General features: G+C 38.3%; 1 long non-coding RNA gene across 1 annotated transcript in view; it reads left to right on the top strand.

Moving 5' to 3' along the window:
• The window catches only part of LOC137579556 (uncharacterized), a 61,531-nt gene that overhangs the window by 28,682 nt on the left and 8,576 nt on the right, over positions 1 to 24,273 (top strand). Inside the window, exon 2 of the long non-coding RNA XR_011032835.1 lies at positions 13,615 to 13,644. This is a non-coding gene — a long non-coding RNA (uncharacterized lncRNA). The remainder of the gene's footprint in view (positions 1 to 13,614; positions 13,645 to 24,273) is intronic.

The raw sequence follows: 24,273 nt of genomic DNA, 5'->3' as shown, positions 1-24,273 counted from the left end.
TCGGACTTTTTCCGAAAAAAAATAAGTTTTCACTATGACTTTAATTTTTGCGACCGCACTAGTTGAAGATGATTTGGAAAAGAAAAGTCATTCCCATGGGGGCCGACATACTTGGCTAAATCTCTATCCCTTAGTCCTCTTTGGACCCCTCTCTTCGCCTCGATTACCCCTAAACTTCCCTGATCCCAACTCTAGAGGAGCCTAGGGGGCGCCACAAAAAAAAAAGAAAGTAATCGGATAAAAAAAAAAAATTCAAAGAAAATTTTCTGAACCAAAAAAAATGAATCTCGAAATCGCATTTCCTATTTTTTTTCCAAAATTATACAATGTTTGTCTACATTCTGTTAGTTAGTATAACGCTAACTAACAATACAAGCAGTAAAAGCAGTGAACGCAGATTACTCTGTGAAACTTATATTGCCCACTTTTAGGGATAAAACGTTTATATATCGTTTTAGTTATAAAGAAGAAAGATCATTCCTACTCTTCTTTTTCGTTTTCTTTCTAAATACAAACGGTTACAAGCGCTACTACATAGCATTCCAAAGACATAGACGTGGGGAAGCCATTATTTATTCCCGATAAGCTTCTGGAGAAGCAGGTTTTGATTGCGCATCAGTTCCTGCCTACAGTTTGGCATGAACGCCATAAATGAGGTCGTGTTTTGATTAAGTGAGATCAATAGGGCCTCCAAACCACTTGGAGGTTGCTGTCCAAGTTCTGCTGCGTTAGGTTGCGGATTCTGTAGATGGTGGAGTGTAGGGGTTTCTTCGCGGGCTCCGTCTGTCCAGTTCAAAGCACACTAGCGAAGGACACACTAGGACTGGTTGTACCAGGCATGTTAGATGATCAAACAGCCTTGGCGAAGAATACCTCCGGTGTAGTTTTAGAGGCGTTGAAGGTGATTTTTGGTCCATCTGGGGGTTTGCGCACGTTTAGGTGTGATTTAAGATCCTTGAAGACAGGACATCCTCTATAGTGTGGTTTCCTCCACAGTAACTGCGTAGTCTTAGTGCGACGTTGTTTCTGTGCTTGATACAAATGCCATCTGTATGATGTTTGCCGCATCCAACACACACTGACCTAAGTTTGCAATTGTTAGAAATGTGGATGTATTCCTGGCAGTTTTTACACTGAGGTGGTTGGAATCTCTTATAAATCTCCTCTACCGTGATTCTTCTGTGCAATAGGAGCTGAAGATTACAGATTGGGTGCACTTCATTTGGCTTCGACCGCATTACATCTGGTTGGAGTTCGATTTTAAAGAGCGGCTGTGCGACTTTGTTCCTGTTGATGATGTTGACAACGGATTTGACCGCAAACCCTTTTTCGACCAACGCGTCTGCTATTTATTCAGTAGGGACCGATGGCTCCATCCCCTTCAACACAACCTGGAGGAGTTACTGCTTTTTAGTTGGTAGGTATAGAAGTTGAAGTTAGCCTTACGGAGGTACTTTTCGATGATGCGGAAATTGTCCTCAGTTTGGGTTTGACATTTAATTTCTTTTATGTTACCCCTATTGAGAGGGGTTACAACAAAGTTATTAGCCCCTACTATTTCTACTAGCTTCGAAATCAGGGCGCTGCAGTTGGCTCCACGGATGTATAAAGGGGGGTGGTCAAGCCGACTTAGCTTTATCTACAGCGCCGGCTTGATCATCTTGCTGATCGGCAAGAATTTTAAAACGATTCCCGCTAAGGGGTGCTACTCGTTCATTTGGTTTGGTTATTTTCGGCGTATTGCCTCTTTTTTTTCTTTTGCGGTCTTAGCTTCCGCTTAGTTATTTTAATATATCTATCCATTCCAGTTTGGACAGAAGTCGTTGGGTTTACTATTGTGGCTGACTTTGGGCGACTTGTCGTTGACGGCTTGAGGCAGGTCAATAAATCGGCAGACGTTGCAGTAGTTTCTGTCAACGAGCTGATGGTGCTGGTCGGTGCAATCGGTGACCCAGTTATCGATATTGATGGAGAAGCACACTGCTCTCTCCACGGTAAATTTCTGTTGATTGCTGAGTGGCTTGCACTTTAGGTGTTATTGCTTACGGTAGCATTCAGTGGGGTCGGCGACACCACCGAAAAGTACGCGTTGTTGCGTTGGACCGAGAGTCGACGCTCACGTTGTTGTTGTACAATTAGTTCTTGTAGCTGTTGCTGGTGGGGATCGAGAGAGCTTGGGCCCGAATTGGTGGATATGGCTTTTCCAAAAAATAACGCACTTTGTTGTTGCAACTTAGTATTTATTGCTATTAGAACAAACAAATAGCAATATGATTGTAAATAGGCGTCTCTGAGGCGTCTGAGGCGTTTTATCTAAAAAGGCTTATGTTTGCGAAAGAATGGCCTACAATCTTAGCATAGGAAATAACAAAGATATTGATCATAGTCACTGTTTTCCACCGATCGTTCTTATGGGAGCTATATGATCTTTATCAAATTCGGCACAGTCATTAACAGATATATTAAATTAAGAAATGTTTAATTTGAAAGCAATCGCGTTAAAAGTAACGAAGTTATTTACAAAAGTCACTGTTTTCGACCGATCGTTCCTATGGGAGCTATATGATATAGTCATCCGATCTTGATCAAATTTGACACAGTCGTTTATAGGCGTAATAAACTCTCTAATATTAATTATTTCACGACAATAGCACAGAAAAAAACGAAGTTATTGAGAAAAGTCACAGATCGTGACTTTGGGGTTTGTATGGGAGCTATATGATATAGTGGTCCGATCCGGCTGAATCCGAGATATACAACCCTATATACAAGCTTACGTGCAAAATTTCAGCTCTGTAGCTCTTACTGTCTAGGAGGAGTTTGTGTTGATCCAGACGGACGGACAGACGAACGGATGGGCGGACATGGCTATTTGAACTCGTCTCGTCGTGCTGATCAAGAATATATATACTTTGTATGGTCGGAGATGCTTCGTTCTATGCGTTGCACACCTCTGACCAAAATTAAGAAACACTTATTGCAAGGGTATAAATAAATATGCAAGGGTATAAAACCAAGTATGCTGTTCTCACCGAAAATGGTTGTGTTTGATTTCTTTGGTTGTTCTCGTAAGTACAGCTTAGAAAAAAATCTGTCAACAATTATTTGGGAGCAAAAGTTTTTAATAATTTTTAAATTATAATTTCTTGTTGCTTGAGAAACACAGTTAATTCTTGCATATTTATTAAAAATTTAAGCCGTTGTAATTAAAAAACTGTTGAATATAATTTTTTTGTTGTTGTATAATATCAAAAAATTTTAATTTTTCTAATACAATTGCAGTATGTATGTATTTGGTCAGCATCGGAAGGTCTATGCTGATCATAATTGATCATTTAAAAGCTGGAGCCACCAAATTTTTAATGTAGCCTGGTGTAGTATGTACAGTAATGGAGTTTGTTTTTCCACGGTTGTTCTGCACTCGCAATTAATACAAAACTGATTTTTTTAAAGATTCTATATATATTATCCTATCCTATATCCTATCACTTTGCTGCTCGCGTTGTTGAGGTTAGATTTTTTCGGTGGCATTTGACTGAACTTCTGTTATACAGGAATGAATGAATTTCCTACAACATGGTTGACATGTAACTGCCCCCCGCCTACTGCGGTCGATACACGGAAAGCCGTTAAAAAACCCATTTTATTCGCGATCGCGACTATAATTTGAGATTTAAACTATCCTATCTCTCAAGTTAGATCGAACTGCACATGGTGTGCGAATTTTATTATAATCGGTTAAGTGGTTTAGGAGTCCATTGATTACAAACATTGTGACACGAGTTTTATATATATTAAGATTATAAATTATAATAATTTAAAAATAATTTGTTGCCTAGCTATTTTTTGTCTACACTAGAAATTACTGGAAAATTATTTATATGGCAAAACAACGTTTACCGTGTTTTCTAGTAGTCATATAAAAACCGATTATCCCAGGAAATTTTTTAACTTATACAATTAAATTTTTTGCAGTATAATTTTCTTAACAACATCCAGCAACGTAACAAATTAGATCAACTTCAGGCTGTATATAGGAAAACCAACAATCTAACGAACTAAGCCTTAATACGATCTGTGCAGCTTACATATTGATGTATCGGATTTCAATAAACAAAAATACCCTGACACAGAGAGCTTATAGAATGATCATACGCTTTAAATTTGTAGTGATTATGTACATATTTAGATTCCCATTTATATACTTATGTTTAGTTTTCTTTTTTTTTTTTTCCTTAAATATATTCAGCTACAATTTGCTAAACAAATTAGATACATTGCTGCTTCAATTGGCGGTAAGGTATCTGACATACGTGTTTAACCTAAAAGGGACGGACCCTTAATTTATACCCAGTGTTGCTCGTTCGACTAGTTAAACTAGCTCCGCCACTGCCCTTGAAATAAAATTTTATCTATTCAATCGCGAAAGGTAAGCGGTGAGCTTTTTAATTTTGTAAATAATTTCCGGATAGATTACATATTTCTTATAATTAATAATTTTACAATCTCGCAGTCCTCGGTAGATGAGTTGTCTAAGTGACCCAGTTATTTGGGCAACTGAACAACGAGGACCCGGGTTCGAATCCCAGGCTAGTGTATGGATGTAGTTTTCGTCTAATTGTAAGCCGAAGGCCTTAGCTGCCAGTGCTTGTAAAATATAGTTAGGTTGATAGTTTACAACTATATCCTATACTTATAACAATAACAACTATATAACAATCTCATTTCACTTACTCTAGTTGGCCCATTGGCTACAAAAAAACAACTGAGCACGCGATTTTTTATGTATGTACTTAGATCAAGGGTGGGCACGAAAATTTAACTTGGGAGCCAGAGCATCAGCAGCAGAGGCTGGGCAGAGAAAAAGGTCATTTTTTGGTCTCGACGCACACAAAAATTTGTGTGTCTCGAGTTTTATGACGGGTCATAAACGACCTTTTTGGGTCGAGCGAGCGATCGTCGTCGAACTTTTAGACAGAGGGACGGCCAAGTCGAGATCGCGACCCTTTTCCCCCCTCCCCGTAAAATTCGGGATTTGGCCGTCCCTCTGTCCACAAGTTGCGAGCTCGAGATCGCGACCCTTTTCCTTTTCGGTAAGTAAGTTTTTAAAAGGATGTAATTTTGCTTATTCGGACAGAGTTCAGTTTTGAGCTGCAGTGGTACAAAGTAGAGGTCGGCATGAATGCATTCACTTCCAACATCTTAGTACTGTACAGTAGTTAAGTGTTCCTAAAAATGCTGTGCTCATTCTTTACTGTACATTGTATTCGAGTAGCTAGAAGAACCGAGTACATTTTTACTGTACTTTAGTAAGTTACAAAGTGACAGTTATAAGTGACAGTTATAAGTGACAGTTATAAATGTAGGTACTCTTTGTAAGTGAGTACAGTACATGTCACTTTTTAATGCTGGACACCACAGGTACAGTGAATATGGGTTCTCATTTATGTTTCTGTGCAGATGAATATAATATTTTAGACAACAAAGCAATGGCTGCCAAAGAAAATGACGCAAACGCAATAAATGCGAATGAAAGCGTAAGTTTTTGCAAAAATAAAATTATATATTATTTATTAATATTAAATTACAAAGAAACTTGTTATTTTAATAAATATTTGTGTTCGTTTCGCCTTTGTAATTGTCTTTTGCAAGGTTAATTATGTGTAAAGTCGCAAAGTATCACGTATAACTGTATGTAAGTATCTATGTACATATATACAAATCGCCTTTATTTTGCTGCAAGTATCTTATTATATAAGTATGCAAATATTCAGTACTTATCATTGGGCAGTTCAAATGCAGGAACTAATTTTAAACAGTATGCCGCCAAAATCAAATTAATGTTATGATCTTAAGCCATCTCCAAAAAGATGTCGAAGCAAAGTTTGAAACACCTTTCTCGAATAGTGGATGAAACCGGCTTAGAAAACCCTGACGTAGTGGTGTGTATTACATGTAAAAATACGTATAAATTCGACAAAATCACATCGAATTTAGTTAGGCGCAAATGCTACGTAATGGCAAATAGTCGTAAACGCAACCATCGTGAAGTTGTTGCCGATGCTGAATCAAAAAGTTGTGCATTAAGCTAGCAACTGAATGGACAGGAAAGAATGGGCGATCCTTTAATATTATTGCAGACTCAGGACTAAAAAACATAGACCAGTTTTTTATATCTGTTGGTGCGAACTTCGAGGAAAATGTTAATGTTGAATCGTTATTGCTACACCCCATCTCCATCTCACGGAACATCAAATATTCGTAGAGAATATCATTTTAATGAAATAAAAAAAAATAGTTGACCGTATGAATTTTGCATACAGCATAACATCGGATATATGGACAGACGAGTTCTACAAAATTTTATTTATATCCTTGACGATTCATTACGTCGCAGAAGGAACCCTTAACAACCGCCTGTTTGCAGTAAGATTTATAAAATTTTATTAATTATTGGAAAATTAGTTTTATAATTAACTAATTTTTTTTAGGTGACAGAACTAAAAACGAAATTGAAAATATTTTACGCGGATTTGGGTGTGATTTGCAAATGAATGAACTAGTAATAGTCACCGACAGAGACGCCAACATGAAGGCTGCAGTTAGCGGACTAAACACGTTGAACTGTGTAAATCATTTGATTCACTATGTTACAATGTTAGGTAAAGAGAAGAAGAAGAAGAAGCTTCTAAAAAGCACCTTAAAGAGCTACTGGAATACAATATTCCACCTATTCAAATCGATTGAGTTGAACTAAATGGAAATATCCAACATATTAATTGAGAATATGAAGTAAGTAGCATTCAAAATATTAATTTAAGCGATGTAAGGGCATTGGCAAAACGTATGGCTTCTTTTGATGCATGTTCAAAGAAGCTTGAGGGAAGCAACTATCCAACGTTGCACCTACCACATATCAATATTTTAAAAAATATCAAAGAAGTTAAATTCGGCTATGGCGAAGTAGAAAATTTGTTTTCTGCAACTCAATTCATCAATATACAAACAAAACAATTTTACTCTTCATACTACAATTTGTTCTTCTTCTTCCATTATTCTCTAAGCAAAGCAACGCACGCATACACATACAGGTTACGTAGTGATGCGTCTGTGTGTGTATGCATGTGCTCTGTTGATTTGATGATGACGTAGGAAGCAGCAAGCAGCGCTGCCGGCAGCGATTGAACCGATTTATATTGACTGTAACTTGTGTTCTATTTATCCGATCGGACTGAAAAATATAAAAATGTTTCTTCTAGAGTAATATGATATAGTGACAATTTTCATACTTTATCTTACCCGGGTAATAAAAAAAATTTCATCGCGATAGCTCTTAAGATGGCTGAGTAAAACGCATACGCACGGACGGTCAGACGGACATGGCTATATGAGACTCAGCTTCTTATGCTGATCAAGATTATATATACTTTATGGGGTCGAAAACGTCTCCTTCTGTGCGATACAAACATCTGACCAATATTATAATACCATCTGCAAGGGTTTAAAAAAGCATAACAAATATTTTTAAGTTGCAAAAAGTTATTAAATATTGTGCCTTGAAGGGTCCAAATAATATAAAAATTACTATTATTGTAAAATTGTTTTTATTTTTTGAGTAATTAATTTCGTTACGCTAGATCAGCCAAATCGCCCACTGTGGGGCGGAAGGGGACGTGGCAAAAAGTTTGAACAATTAGTTTCTGCGCGCTAACTAAACGAGTATATAAACCAAATTTGATGTCTCTAGCTCTAGCTTTTAAGAAAAATAGTTTTATGTGATTCCTGGGGGCGTACGTGGGCGTGGAATTCCAATTAACTCTATACATTCACATACTACACGAGTATGCATACGAAATTTGGTGGCTCTAGCTCTTAAAGTCTCCGAGATCTGCTGGTTCATACAGACGAACGGACAGGCGGTCATGGCTAGATCGACTCCTGATCAAGAATATATATACTTTATAGGGTCGGAGAAGCTACCTTCTACCTGTTACATATATTTTGTCGACTTTAATATACCATTTCACCCCATGGATGTATGGTATAAAAACAGACAAAAAAATAATACTTTAGCTATCTATGAACTAAATACGAACGAACGAACAACGACTAAGGGTTAAAGGTATAATAGGATGTCTATTCCGTCTGCATGCTACCGACAGATTTACCTGAGCTAATAGCTCAGGCGAGTCAATATCACCAATTAGGAGCTTGAGCATAAAAATAACACCAATCATAATTCTACGGTAAATTCAGGAAGGATGGTTAATACAAAGAAGTCTACTAGAATACTAAGGCAAATTGACATTGTGATCCCAGCTTAAGCCACGAAGAGCAAATAGCAAGAATAGTTTTTGAACGGATTCAAGTCTAGTCTGGTGCGCCACATTGAGGTGACCAAATGCAAAAAAAATAGGACGGACAAGCGAAGTAAAAAGAACTGTAGTTGTATAAAGGTCGTCAAATTCTTTTGACCATCTTTTAATGAAACCCAGTACACTCATGGCCTTTGCGATTTAACTTATGGTCCATAAGTACACCCAAATCATTCATCTTATTTAGACATTCTAAATGACTATTTTTTAGAAAATAAGTGAATAGTTGAGAAGAGTTACAAAAAAAGTCATTACCTGACATTTTTTAGTGTTAATAGATTAAATTGGCACCGGAATTGAAAGTTTTAAAGATCAGCTGTTGTAGCTGAATAAATGAATCTGTATCTTTATAAGTAAGACAAAGCTTGACATCGTCAGCATAGATAAGCACACGCGAATAAACAATGACTGATGGAAGATCGTTAATGAATAATGTGAAAAGCAGAGGGCCAAGATGACTACCTTGAGGTACATCAGAAGTCACAGGAAGGGAATCGGAAAAAGAAGACTTAAATAGTACCTTCCGTTTTCTATTAGTTAAATATTCTCGAACCCAAGAAATAATAAAAAATGAAGCAAGTAAGTCGACTCGTCGACTTGGGTATACCATACACCAGGTGAAACAAATATTTCAAATTTCGAAAACCAAATGTATGTCTATTAAATTGTTTTTACATGTTTCATAGTATGTGCTATCTCGCTCACTCTACGAACACACGAGCACTCTAGCGCCGCTACTAGCCAACGGCCAATTCTGGCCTTGTGGACCGCGTAGTAAAATACGTTCATACGCATATTTTGCATGTTTCTAGTCCGATTTCAATAAAATTTGGTAGTTTTGTAGAAATAGATAAGATTAATTAGTCTGCCGAATTTGAATACGATAGTCAAAAAACTACAGGAGAAAATCGGTTTTTTCTTAATTATGGAGGCGGAAGTGGGCGTGGCAAAATATGAAAATATATATACTCTGCGCGCATACTAAGCCAGTATACATACTAAATTTGGTGACTTTAGCTTTGTTCGTTTTTGAAAAAATCAGTTTTGTTTAATTTGCGGGGGCGAAAGTGGGCGTGGCAAAATTTTTAAATAGCCAGTTTCTGCGCGTCTATTAAACTAGTCAGAATACCAAATTTGATGTCTCTAGCTATTATACTTTTTAAGAAAAACAGTTTTATGTGATTCCTGGGGGCGTAAAGGGGCGTGGCAAAAAGTTAGAACAATAAATTTCTGCGCGCTAACTAATCGGGTTTACAAACTAAATTTGATGTCTCTAGCTGTTATACTTTTTAAGAAAAATAGTTTTATGTTATTCCTGGGGGCGTGGCCGAAATTCCAATTAACTCTATATATGTACATAATACACGAGTATACATACCAAATTTGGTGGCTCTAGCTCTTATAGTCTCCGAGATCTGCGTGTTCATACGGACGGACGGACGGACGGACGGACGGACGGACGGACGGACGGACGGACGGACGGACAGACGGACATGGCTAGATCGACTCAGCTGTTCATCCTGATCAAGAATATATATACTTTATAGGGTCGGAGAAGCTTCCTTCTGCCTGTTACATACATTTTGGCGACTTTAATATACCATTTCACCCTATGGGTGTATGGTATAAAAAGAGGTGGAAATCCAATGTCGTTCAGCTTAGAAAGTAATAGAGTATGATTAACAGAATCAAAGGCTTTGATGAAGTCCGTGTATATGACATCAGTTTGTTTAGCATTTTTGAACCCCTTGATAATTATAGAGGTAAATTCTAAAAGATTAGAGGTAGACCTACGTATTACAAACCGATGTTGGGATGGCGAAATAATAGAGCTGCAAAAATGTTGCAATTGCGAACTTATGATTTTCTCAAAAGCTTTCGGAATAGCGAAATTTTTTTTTTTGCCATCTGAAGCGAAGTTTTGCCATACTTATGCAGATATATGAGATCCGACTCCTTCCAAATGGATGGAAAAAAGGAAGATTCGACAGACAATAAAAACAATTTTAAAATGGGTTTACATAATGCGTTTGCACATCCGGGTAGACCATCTGGCCCCGTAGAATAAATAGGATTAATTAGTCTAAGTTCGCCAAGAAGAGAACTTTCATCAATTGGATTAGATTGAATATGCAGTTAGCCTTTTTTAAAAGATTAGGATACGGACTTGCTCGATATTCCATTGAGGAATAAGTTGTTTTGATAAACATCGCAAACATATCGGCAATTGCCCGATCAGTGCTCGGTTTTTTATTTTTAAAAGACAAAAAAGATGGGTGCACAGAGGTCTTACGTTTAGAATTAACAAAATTATAAAATTGTTTAGAGTTAAAAGAAAACTGAAGCTTACACCGCTGAAGACAATTCTTATAGCATTGTGTATTAAGCATCATGAATTTTGAACGAGCGACTGTATACAGAGCATAATCTGATGAACGACGTGTTTTTTGAAACTTCTTATAATATCGTGTCTTCACATTTTTCAAATTGGATAGCTCACGAGAGAACCAGGGAGGTTTGTTAAGCCGCTCCAGCCTACCAAAAGGCACACAAATATCAAAGAGTGAATTCAGAGTATCATAGAACAGCTGAGTTCATATCTCTACAATTGTACAGATAAGACCAATCGGAAGAAGTAATGTTTTCACAAGGCTGGCAAAGTCATCTCGACATATAATGTCGAATATATTGGCAGAAAGACTAATTTTAAAGAACCAAATGTCCCGAGAATAAGCAAATTTAAATTTTTCCATCACAATATTCGAGACGTTAATATTCTTCCAAATATAGGCTATTACATCATCAGATGTGACAACTGGGTCTAGCCTAGAAACAAATTTGGTGGTATTGCTACTTATAGTCTGTTACTGATCCTGGAAAGCCTGGTAAGGCACAATTAGTAACTGACTATTATACTCGGTCAATGACGGTTCAACTATTTTGTCTTTAATGAGTTTATCGACTTGTCTTGTTATTTCTTTATTATTTATTGTTTATCATTGCAAAATATAAATTATTTGGTCTTAATATTAGTGAATCGTTTGGTTCACTGAAATCTAGTTGGCAATTAAAAGTTTTGAAAAAATCTAGTCCTTAAATTCCATCGAATGATATCGAAAAATTTTCATTTACTATGTCAAAATTGTGTGGAATCATGAATTTATTTGACTGGAGTTCTATAAGGGTTAGGCCTGTGGAATGATTTGAACCTTCACTGATTCCTGATATTTCAATTGTGGTTGAAGAATCTATATGTTCGAAGTTATCTGTTGATACCCTTGCATATAGTTCTAGAAGAAACAAAGTTGAAGAAATTGGAGTATCTCTTTGTTTTTTGTATATAAAACATCAGATCCCGAAATTTCAATCAGATCAGATAAATAGAACACAAGTTCCAGTCAATACAACTCGATAGCGCTGCAGCCAGCCTACCACGTCATTGCTTGAAATCCACAGAGCAGCTGAGCACACGCATACACACACAGACGCTGCGCTACAAAAGCAGTCTGTGTATATTTGGAAGTGTTTGTCTGTGCATTGATACAGAAAAAAAATTTGGACCAAGTAAAAATATTATGGCCAAGGACTAAAGGGTAAATATATAAACTTCGGCAGCCGAAGTTACCTTCTTATATATTTTTTTTTTATTATTGATATGTCTGCGCACCAGTACCTAACAATTGGAGTGAACATTTCATTTTTGATTTTGATGAAAATACCAGGGCCACAATTGAATGTGTAATGTATACATTCACAGTTTCACCTGAATATCTGTAGGGACTTATTGGTTTTCCGAATTACTTTGGGTAATTCGTACATTACCATTTCCATTATTGGAATTACCTCGGTTGGAATTACCTCCGAAATTACCTCAAATGGAATTAGTGCTTCCTCGGTTATTGTATAGTGAGTTCCACAATATCCACTGGTAATATTGTTATTCCTTTAACCGTTATTTTGTTAGTTACCTCTGCCACGGTAATTATTTTGTCCATTTCGGTTGTATTGTTGCTGATGGTAGTGCAGGACCGAGTTTATCTGTTCTGTTTCCGATGTGCAACCGTTTACGAACTTTGTTGTTGGTTCGTTTATGTCACACAACAATCCATTTTTTAGTTTATTTCGTACTTGATTGTTTATACAATTGTTAAAATCTCTGTAGCAAGTGAAAGTGTATCCTTTTTAGCTATTTCCAGAGATTCAGTAAGCTTTTTAACCTTTTGGGCGTACTGGCTTGCTAATTTGTTTCTCTGTGGTAGGTTTTTATACCATACACTCATATAATCAAATGGTATATTAAAGTCGCCAAAATGTATGTAACAGGCAGAAGGAAGCTTCTCCGACCCTATAAAGTATATATATTCTTGATCAACAGAATCAACAGCCGAGTCGATCTAGCCATGTCCGTCTGTCCGTCCGTCCATCCGTCCGTCCGTCTGTATGAACCAGCATATCTTGGAGGCTATAAGAGCTAGAGCCACCAAATTTGGTATGTATACGCGTGTAGTATGCAAATGTATAGAGTAATTTTTAATTTTGGCCACGCCGCGCAGAAACTATTGTTCAAACTTTTGCCACGCCCACTTCCGCCCCCCCGCAAATTAAACAAAACTGTTTTTATGAAAAACTAACAAAACTAAAGTCACCAAATTTAAAATGTAGATTTTTTTAGTATGCGAGCAGGGTTTGTATACTTTAATATTTTGACACGCCCATTTCCGCCACCATAATTTAGAAAAAATCGATTGCATGTTTTTTTGTTTTAGGCTGTTGTTCTTCTATTGATCTTAGTACTAATTAAAATTTTTGATTGCTTTATCTTAAAGAACAACTTCTTGAGAACATTTTCCCCAATTTTTTTACAGAGATACGAGCAGTAGAAAAAAAGTCATTCTAAGTGCACACCTTGTACGTTCATTTGACTAATTGTTATCTTCGCATTAACTGAACTTGAAACTTTAAACGCGAATTCTGAAATGGTGTGATATGGATTGACAAAATACCGATTTTATTAAATTTTTTTTAAATGTTCGTAATGAAATTTTTTTGTGCTTGAACGATTGGCTTTTCATTCACAAACTTTTTTTTCGCCGGTATGAATTTTTTAATGGAAATTTCTAGCGACAAAAAACCATAAAACGTTCCCGTATGCACAAAAAAGAAAAGATCAAAAAAACGATCGTTCAAGCACAAGGAATTACACAAAACTAATGAAATTTGTTTACTCTTATGGTTTCAGTTAACCTGTTCGACCTTGGGAATTATCACTGTAAGGTTCTTCCAAAAAAGAGGCCTCTAAGGGGAAACAGCCACCCCTTTAAAACTATTCAATATTTTTCCAAAAAATTTTGCACAAACGTTGTTAATAAAGTGTACTATCAAAAAATGAAAAAAATTTGTCTAATGAAATTATTGCTAAATATTTAAAAAAAAAAACCAAACATTGCTAACTCCTTAAGTTTACTATTCTTTCTTTAAACTGTCTATAGTGTTCAATCCAATAATTTGTTTCGGATTGGCTTCTTCTTTGATCATGAGAAAGGAAGAAAACATTTTGTATTTTTTTTGTTTATTTTTGTTTTATTTCTATTAAATTCATTAGGTAAAAACGAAATGTACTCGTTGCATTTGTATAGCAAGATAAGTTTTAAATTAAAACTTTTAAAATTAAGCACATTTATACTTTTCAACTGCCTTTTACTGGTATTCAGCACCAGTTATATCAAAGTAGGGGTTTGTGTTTGTTTTAGATTTATCGAGCTTTGAGGGGAGTGACTCTGCTCACTTCGGAAGACCTCAATTAGATCATTGACTATGCTCGGATTTCTTATCGAAACTTTGTGAAAATAATTATCCATTATTGGCATTTTTCCATTTTGGATATTATATTTTTTTTTTTTGGTTTTTCAATTTTAGTTGGCCCCTTTCTTGGTCCTTTGTCTTGATCCCTTTCAGGAGGTCCTGTTACGGTCGGCATGTAATGACCAGGTTCCAGTTATTGAAATACAATTAATACAGATACGTCAGTGTCGCTAGACTGTGGTTTTAAGATTGATTTTATTCCCTAATATACATATACCAACGGTTTAGTATTCTTATGATAAAGCATTTACTGTATGGTGCGGTACACAGGGCATATTCAATTTATCTATAAGTACACACACGTGCAGTGTAGGCCATTATCATATTCATTGTAAAACGGTCAGTTATGTTGGCATGCACACGGTCCCACTGCATAAGGTAATATTGCAATGTAAGCATAACCTTGGCCTATATAAAGGCCCAAACTTATTAAAAAATAATGAATTATAAGCCTGGCCTCCAAGGCCTCCTTGCGATAGAAGAATACCAGGCCAGGCAGGGCAGATCTGGCAAGACGTCGAAAACAGGAGGAAAAATTGACAGCCTTCCCTCTAATATTGAGGACAAAAAGACGTGGACGAAATCAGGTACGCTTTCACCGGCAGAGGGGCGCACCCCTAGCACAAGTAAACGCCGACCCACCACGACCGTGGATAGAATCATGCCGAATATGGCAAATGCAAGAGAAGCAACAAAAACAAAAGCTGCGGCAACAATACCAGCAACGAAGACAGCACCAGCAACTCTCACAAACAGGAGAGCACCAGTATACCAATAACCAAAAAAAAAAATATCAAAGAAGTTAAATTCGGCTATCCGAAGTTTATATCCCCTTGCAGTCCTTGACAATAATAATTTTACATGTTCAAAATTTGTTTTCTGCAACTCAATTCATCAATATATAAAAAAAACAATTTTACTTTTCATGCTACAATTTGTTATTTTTCTTCCCTCATTCCCAAAGCAAAGCAACGCATGCACACACATACAGGTTGTGTATTAGACATCTGCATGAATGGCAGAAAATCGACGTTCGAATGAACAACGCGCAAATTGAGTTGAGTGAATTCGAATGCGACGCGCAAATTATTTGAGTGAGTGAGTACGCTAGCGTCGTACAATGTCTCATTCAACTCAAACGAAAAGCAATGAATTGAATGAGAGAGAACGTGTAAAAATTACACGGTTGGTTTTGAATGTATTCGAATGCAAGACAGATTTTTTATTAATGCGTAGAACACAAAGCGTACATATCACTTGTGTTTTACTAAATTAGACGTACTACCTGTAAATTTCAAAACTGTAAAACACAGGCTACTACGTCCACCAACTCCTCTCCATTTTCATTTTTTATCTTATGCCAAACTTCGCTTCGTCCTCTCTTTTCAATTAACGTATAGGTTAACAAACAATTCAACGAGCTGTCCTCGCACTAAGTCTTAGAACAATCTGTGCAGCTTCAACGTCGATGTGACGAATTCCATATAAACATAAATATGCTGGCACAGCGTCTGACCAAGAGCCCATAGCATGACCATACGCCTTACATATTTACTTCTTATGTATTTAGCTTTAGATTCATATTCCCATTTATGTACTTAGGTTTAGTTCTTTTTTATTTTCTTCAACATATTCAGTTTTTGTATAATCCTTTAACAATAAAGAAGCATAACTCCGGCACTTGGCCGTAACACAATTTATAATCTCTAATATATTGCTGATCCACGAGGACGGTGATTCAGATACCTAATCGTATCTCAACCTAATCAATATAAATCAATCCATAAGCTGGATCTCACCTACGGCAACCCCTAACAGGAACCAGTGGACATATCCAACATCTTAACTAGCGCCCAACCGGAATTGGATTACCCTCTAAGAATCCACACCCTACCAACATGTAAGTGACTGTTCGGAAAAAATAAAGACAAATTATAATATATAAATTTGAAACCAAACAAATATAAAAATAATAAAAAAATAATAAAAGTGGCAGCATAAAGTGATCTTGTGAGTAATTTGCATTAGATTTGTAACTAATTTGCATTGAATTTAATTGTGAGTTTGAATGTGTGCGGTTATATTGTTAGATTGAATTCGCTAAGACACTGTGTTAGACAACTGCCAATGAGTTGGTCCTATAGGGACATTAAAAAAAAATCTGATAGCGACGAAGATATTATAGTACAATCTAGGCCTCAGGCACTCGATCAAACAGAAATGGATCCACAAACGTTAAAAGTTATAATAGAGAGCGCAGTCAGCACAAGAGCAACGCATAAAAGGCGAGATACACGCCGAACTTCAACATCTGAGAAACCAAGTAAGCTCACTTAGAATTGAAGCGCCCCAAGTACAGGTGTACGGTTAGACTCGACGCTGCGAAATCGGTGCCGAATTTTAATGGTGACCATGAAGAATATGTGTCTTGGAGACAATCAGCCATAGAGGCATATCAGGCCTACAAGGGATACTTCGGGAGTATTACTTCCCAAAAATGGCCGAATTAACAAATGAAATCGTCTTAAATTGCAAAGTCTGCACCACAGCTAAGTACGACCGTCACCCAAAAAAAAAACAAGAACTTGGGCAAACACCTATTCCTATTGATATATTCTCCACTGACCACAAGCTATTCTTGACCTGCGTGGACAAATTTTTCAAATTTGCTGTTGTACAACCGTTCTTATCCCGAACAATAACGGATATTACTATCCCCATATTGCGATTACTCAATATTTTTCCAAAAATAAAGACAATTTATTGTGACAACGAAGCATCGTTTAATTCAGAGACGATTACTTCGATGTTAAAAAATCAGTTCGAAATAGACGTAGTAAACGCACCTCCAATGCATAGCTGCTCGAATGGACAAGTGGAAGGATACATTGCTAGAGATAGCCAGATGCATGAAAATTGATAAACAACTTAATGATACGACACAGATCATAGTAAGAGCAGCAATAGAATATAATAAAACAATTCATTCGGTTACGGAAGAAAAGCCAATAGACGTTATCCATGCACAACACACTGTTTTGCGGGAAAATATTAAAGACAGAATAAACAAAGCACAACAAGATCAACTCAACAGATGCAACCCACATAGGCAAAATATGGTATTTGACATGGGCGACAAAGTATTTATTAAGAACAATAAAAGGTTGGGAAACAAATTATCCCCGTTGTGTTCTGAGGGACGCGTAAAAGCAGACCTGGGACTTCTGTACTTATCAAGGGGAGGGTGGTCCATAAGGACGATTTGAAGTAATTTTGATCAAGTTCTTTATTTGCTATATCAAACCACAAAGTCACTATAGTCATTGTTTATATTCCCCACAGGTTAATCACCATAATACTGTCAGTCCTAGCCGCAGGAAGGGCACGCATTACCGACTACTCCAATGCAAATTACATTCCCGTGCTAGACGGCAATGTTTTAATATAGGAGCAACGCAGCTACCTAAGACATTCGACGAACCTGACTGAATTCACGAAAATCATAGACGATACGATGGCGGAATTATTTCCCTCGACGAACATGCGAAAATTTATAGAAGTAGATATAAAACATGTTAAAAATCTTTTGTCCGCGTTAATGATACACCACAGGATAGCAAGAAGTCCAGATTTTTTGGACACAGCGCTAAAGGTTGTGGCCTGATGCGGCAGATTTGGAAAGAATTAAAATAACAGAATCAATCTAACAATAGACAAATAATAATTAACACAGAATCTCAAAGGCAGATTAATTTACTTACAAATACTGTTAATAAAACAATACAGTCCAGAAGTGGTGAAATTACCGATATCCCACACTTATACGAAACTTACTGTCACACTTGCCAAATCTAATATAATAAACCCAGCCATTTTTGATCAACAGTCCTCATAGTTAATTTAATGGCTGTGTCCAACATTAAAATATTTCAATCCGATAGTACCATACATATAATTATAGATTACACTAGAATTAAACTTTAATGTAAGAAGGTCATTATTTTCCCTGTAATATATGGGGACACCATACTACAGATACACGACAACATAGTGGCAGAATGCGACGACGGAGTGAAGACGGTCACAGAATGCGTTACCAATAATCACGCAACATTTTGCAAACTGGCTAAACATGACACATGCGCTCGCGGACTACATTCAGGGCAATCTGCTATATGTCGCACGCAGCCCAGTCACCTGGAGCCCATTACAAGGGTTGACGAGGGGATAATTATTATCAACAAGCGTGCGAGTATCAGCGTAGATGATGGCCCTACGTTACACGCCAACGGAACCCACTTTATAACGTTTGAGAAAAGCGCTACAATAAACGGGACCATATACCTCAACCACAACAAGGTCGTAAGCAAGGTTCCTGGCATCCCAGCTTCCCCTTTGCTACATATAACGGGACACGATCATGTGTTAAGTCTACCTCTGCTAAAGCGAATGAATGAACGCATCCTAAACTCCATCCGGGAGTTGAATGATGATATGATATCCAACGGATCGCCCAAGGTTTGGTTCGCGATTGTAGTACTTGTAAGCTTCTTGCTCTGTAGCCTCGTCGTAGCTGTTTACTGCATGTACCAGAGGAAGTCAGCTGCTAAACTGCAAAAATTCGTCCAAGAGTCATGCATCACCGAGGACGGCAATGAACTTGGAAGGGGACAAGTTAGCAAACAATTCAACGAGCTGTCCTCGCACTAAGTCTTAGAACAATCTGTGCAGCTACAACGTCGATGTGACGAATTCCATATAAACATAAATATGCTGGCACAGCGTCTGACCAAGAGCCCATAGCATGACCATACGCCTTACATATTTACTTCTTATGTATTTAGCTTTGATTCATATTCCCATTTATGTACTTAGGTTTAGTTCTTTTTTATTTTCTTCAACATATTCAGTTTTTGTAACCCTTTAACAATAAAGAAGCATAACTCCGGCACTTGGCCGTAACACAATTTATAATCTCTAATATATTGATGATCCACAAGGACGGTGATTCAGATACCTAATCGTATCTCATCCTAATCAACATAATTCAATCCATAAGCTGGATCCCACCAAAGGCAACCCCTAACAGGAACCAGTGGACATATCCAACATCTTAACTTATACGTGGCACTTTGAAGTTTCTCCTTTACTTCATCTGAATCATTTTCTTTTAAAACCTACATGTATATTTAAAAGAAAATTAATTAAATCTGATAAATCACATAGGAAACATTTATGGACAGGTCACAAGTTCACAGTTATTAGTCTAATCACAAAGAAAACAATTTATTAACCATAATACAGATAGCATACACATAAATAACACACTTGTAAAAACAAAACAAAAACTAAGCTACAACAACAATACAATACATACCGTGTCGGCTTTCGCTCCGTTGTCTCCGTTCATTTCGCGTGTGTTTCGTTTGTTAAGAAATGAATACACACAAAATTTATGCCACAACTCGAATACATGCGAATGTCTTCAGCTTTACCAAAGTTTTCATTCCGTTTTACGCACTTATTTATTCTCGCTCATTTCGTTGAATGCCGTTAGTTATGAGACACAGTGTGGTGTGTCACTCATACACATTCAATTCATTGTGTGCTTTGTAATCAATCAGCTGAATTCATTCGAATACATTCAATTTTACGTATGCTGTGAGTGGACTCATGCAGACCTCTATTGTCTACCGGGGAGTAGTGGGTAGGGAATATGTGCATGCAAGGCGAAATGACGAGAATGCCTGTCATTGGACATCTTGTGCGAGCATGAGGGGAATATACAAGTCGAAGAGGGAGGGTTAAGCATTGGGGCCCTCTATCTGTTGGATATACATAGATTGAATTACGATATAACTATGATAATATTTATCGCTTACTAAGAATGATCATGTTAACTAATCTAGACAATAGATTAGTTAAGTATAGAATAAGTATAGCAAATATGTATACTGAATAAGTTCAAGTACGTGTGAGAGGGTAAAGCTGGTATGACGAGTGGATCGCTGGGAGCGACTGGCGATGGCAGCGCCGGCAGAAGAGAAAAAGCGTCAAACATCAACGGAAGAAGCTGGGGCCAATAGAAAAGCGCCATAAATGAAAAAGAAAGCAACCGTGGCGCTATGCAGGCAATGCAGAGGACAAGAAAGTCATCCTGAAGCCAAATTGGTGATTCGGGATGGCTTTATAGCCATGAAGCCACCCAGCCAACCAGGTGTGACAGTACTCTCTACCAAGAAGTATTCTTTCGAATACTTTGGAGAGCACAGGCAGCAGGCTTATTGGCCAGTAGGAACCAATTTCGTCCTCAGGTTTGTCATGTTTAGCAATCATTACAATCACAATTACAATCGCTTACAGACGGCTGGAAAGAGCCGAATGTAAAATATAGCATTGCACAGGACCACAAGAAAGTCTATAGTTAAAGCATACATTTGCTCTTGGCGCATCTCTGCCAATAGTTCCTTTAAGCGTCTGTCTTCAGCATTAAGCATTTGCTCGAACACAGGAATCCTTAGTTTTATCCAGCGTTTTCGAAGCCAGCGTTTATATGCTAGGAGGTTTTGATGTGGTTAGAAAGATTGCCTTGGTTATTTTACGGAGATATGAGTATGGTATGGATAGCTGTTGAAGCAGCAGCAGCTGCATTCTCTATACGTTTTTGAAGCAGTTCAGCGGCCAAGTTAATATCAGATGCTGACGTAAGCTCGATTTCTGGATGCATAGAATCGTTAAGAGCTTGCCCAAAAGTGACCAAGCTAGATCTAAATGGGAGAGGGTGGTGACGAGAAGGGAGTGGCTGAGGCCTACCACAAGAAGTGGTAGGTGATCTGAGTCGAGGTCATGGAGTTCGCGTATGAGTAAAGGTTCATCTGGAATACCATGACAAAGTACGAAATCAACAGCAGAAGGGTTTCCGTGGTGACCCGCGCAGAGAAAAATGGACCTCCAGAAGCCAATACATTGAATCTGGTATTAATTGTAGCATCAAATAACTGCAAACCACTAGCGTTATTTGTAATCACCCCAAAAAGAGTGTCTGGCATCCCAATCACCTCCACTTAAGGTTTCATGGTGGAAGCGCCACCATGGTGATAAACTTCCACTCCGTGAACATTGTAATGCCAAATATTTTTAACTGAATCAAAGGTCTCTGAAATTAGCATTATATGTACATCTCGTAGTTGAAGGAAATTCAATTCTGGGGCCTTGTTATGAAGGCCATATGCGTTCCAAATACATATTCTAAAAGACATTATATTTTATAAAATTTTGAAATGGTATCTAGTAGGACTTTATATTTTTGGGACTGCTTTTTTACAAGAGCACTTGAGTCATTCAGTTGCTTTGGTTTTCGATCTGTTTTTGCTGATTATGTTTCCCACCAGCTGCGTGGACTGCTGTGCGGTTCCCTAGGTGGAATGCCCCTTGCTGTCTGGGCATATGTTATACTTCTTCTGCTGAAGGGTGGTTTCGGTTTGATTGTATCGTTGAACCGGGGTAGGGCGGGAAGTTGTGGATCTTTTGTTATTAATTTTATTGCGACATTGTGTAAGGTCATTACATTTTCTTGAAGCTTCAATAGCGCAACGTTGGTGGCATAAGACGCGAATGTCGTATATCTGATTATTGTTGGCCTGTGGAGCAAAGTCCACAAAGAATCGGTTTGGTTATGAATGCTGAGTACTTTGTGGTTCCTGTTTGTAAGTTCTTTTTTCAATTGGTTTCTGTCAGTATCAAAGTGCATCTGCACTTCAAGATTATTTGATCGTTTATTTACTCTTCTAATGTAGCGTGTTCTGTAATATTAAGTGATCAGTGTACTCCGTGAAACACATTAATAATATTACAAACATATTGTAGCACTTCGTTACAAAATTTATTATTATTATATTTCACCATATGAACATAATACGTTCTCTCTTCCCTGCGGCGACTCTTCGCCAGCCGTATACATAAATATGTAAGTATCAATACATAAGCAGACCACTCCTCTGCCGGCGTCACTGGCGTCCCGCTTCGAAAATGGACTTCCAACAAGAAGAAAGTACTTCAGGCTTGGAAGTTGGAGTACGGAGCAGCTCTATATGTGCGGGTCAGTTATCGCGATCAGGTAAGCGTAACGGCTAAGACACGCGTAGCCACGGTCAAAACAGTCTCGCTGCCACGGATGGGTCTCTGGGCCCCGATCGTTGCCTTTGTTGCCAACGAGCGTTACGCTTTTATCCTTCCTTATTGTACCCACATTTCGTGAAATTTGCCCATGGTATCACTTTGCATGGCGGCAATCAGTTGATAGTACCGGATCTGCGGACAAAGTACTGAATTCCACCCAATAAGAATCTGGTGAAGTCTCACATCCAGGGGTGTAAAGTTTGCATCGTTCATTGTCGGCGACTGCTTCGCGAGAGCGGATCACTTATTCCAGAACCTTCACACAAAGAGGCATTGACTTCGCAGGTCCCTTCGATATCAAAAATTATACGTGAGACATCTGCGTGTCCCTTTACGAAGAGCTGCGTTTCATCACGAAGGCAATGCATCTGAAAGCGACATTCGAACTCACCACTGAACCGTTTCTCGAATCTTTTTTACGTTTTGTACCACGAAGGTAATGTCCACAGCGCATTTATTTAGATAATGGCAAAACCTTCGTAGAGGTCTCGAAGGTGCTCGAGAAATACTTTCCAACATGTAGAGTATCCTAAATTTATTCAACCGGCATATTTTTTTCTGCCATTTCATTCCGCCGAGCGTGCCCCATATGGAAGGGCTGTTGAAAGCCGGTGTGAAAAGTTTAAAGACTTTATTCTCAAATTCTACTTCTAACATAAAGTATACTTTGGCGCTTAGGACGGGCTTCTGGTCTCGTCCGGGTAGCTGACGTCGGAATAGCGCGTGGATCTGTTCGAAGTCCCATTCCGAACCTCTGTTGCAAGACGAAAGCAGCCGTAAACCCAAAAAGCCATAATGGTCATTGGATCTTGTGCATTTTTCTTCCGTTGAATTGTCTAATCCGTTTTCCCTTCCGTAACTTCTTTTCGTTTCAGTCTTTCACACCGTCTGTGCACAGCGGTATTGCCCCTACCTGCCGTGGACATGAGAGTTCTGGTCGTCGCGGGATTAACTCCTAGCGCTCTCCATCGCAATACGACGTTCCTGTGATCACGCTTTCCTCACTGCTCCAAGCCAGGATGACGACTGGCAGTCATTCGGGTCCTTCGGGACCTGCGTGCTGTTAAGCGCCTGTGCGACTGAGAGCCGCATTAACGCCTCGTTTGCCCGATCCTTGGGGCTAGCAGTGCCCAAAATCGGTGTTGACCAATCTTGCGCTGCCATGGTAGAGTCGAGGTCCGATTCGGCGTTCCATCGAAACCTAACTTTACGAGTGGAGGATGATCTGCTCATCGGCACTCCCATCCGAGGAGTGTCGGAGTCGGTCCGCAGCAAGCTCTCCAATCTGTTTTTGGCCGATCCCAATTTTTATCGGCCGGCTTTGGTGTCCGTTGTCCGTTGGACTTCTATCCTGAGGTCATATGAGGTCCATATGTTTAGAGTGACAATTGCAACATGTTGCAAGGAGGCGGTATGTTCACGTCACCGGGTGAACAGCAGTGAGCGGCGAAAAGCAGTGAGGAGTGAGGAGGGTTTTTGGATCCTCGGCGGATACGCTCACATCATGGAGCATGACGTGAACTTTGATCCGAATCGCCATTGGCATTCTTATTCAAAAATTTTCCTTGACCACACCGCATTTTTATATTAACTCCAGTTTTTCCTTAACCAAAACATTTCGTGTGTAAAGATTTTTGACCGTAAATAAATCATAGTGCCTAAAACGAAGTTTCCGCACGGTTTTAATTACTTGTACAAACTCACCATACCAGAAGATATGCGCAACCGCCAAGTGTTGGTATTTATTCAGATTTTACCGTCCCTCCTTGAACAAGCATGATGGGACGTCACAGTCACGGATCCAGTAAGCGAGAAGGCAATTTTCGGGAAGTGCAACAGTATAAAGAATACCCTAGCA

This window comes from Drosophila tropicalis, unplaced genomic scaffold (genome assembly GCF_018151085.1).
Source record: "Drosophila tropicalis isolate 14030-0801.00 unplaced genomic scaffold, ASM1815108v1 contig_697, whole genome shotgun sequence".
Lineage (NCBI taxonomy): Eukaryota > Metazoa > Arthropoda > Insecta > Diptera > Drosophilidae > Drosophila > Drosophila tropicalis.
Note: the sequence above shows the minus strand (reverse complement) of the source record. Positions and strands in the feature narration are given on the sequence as shown.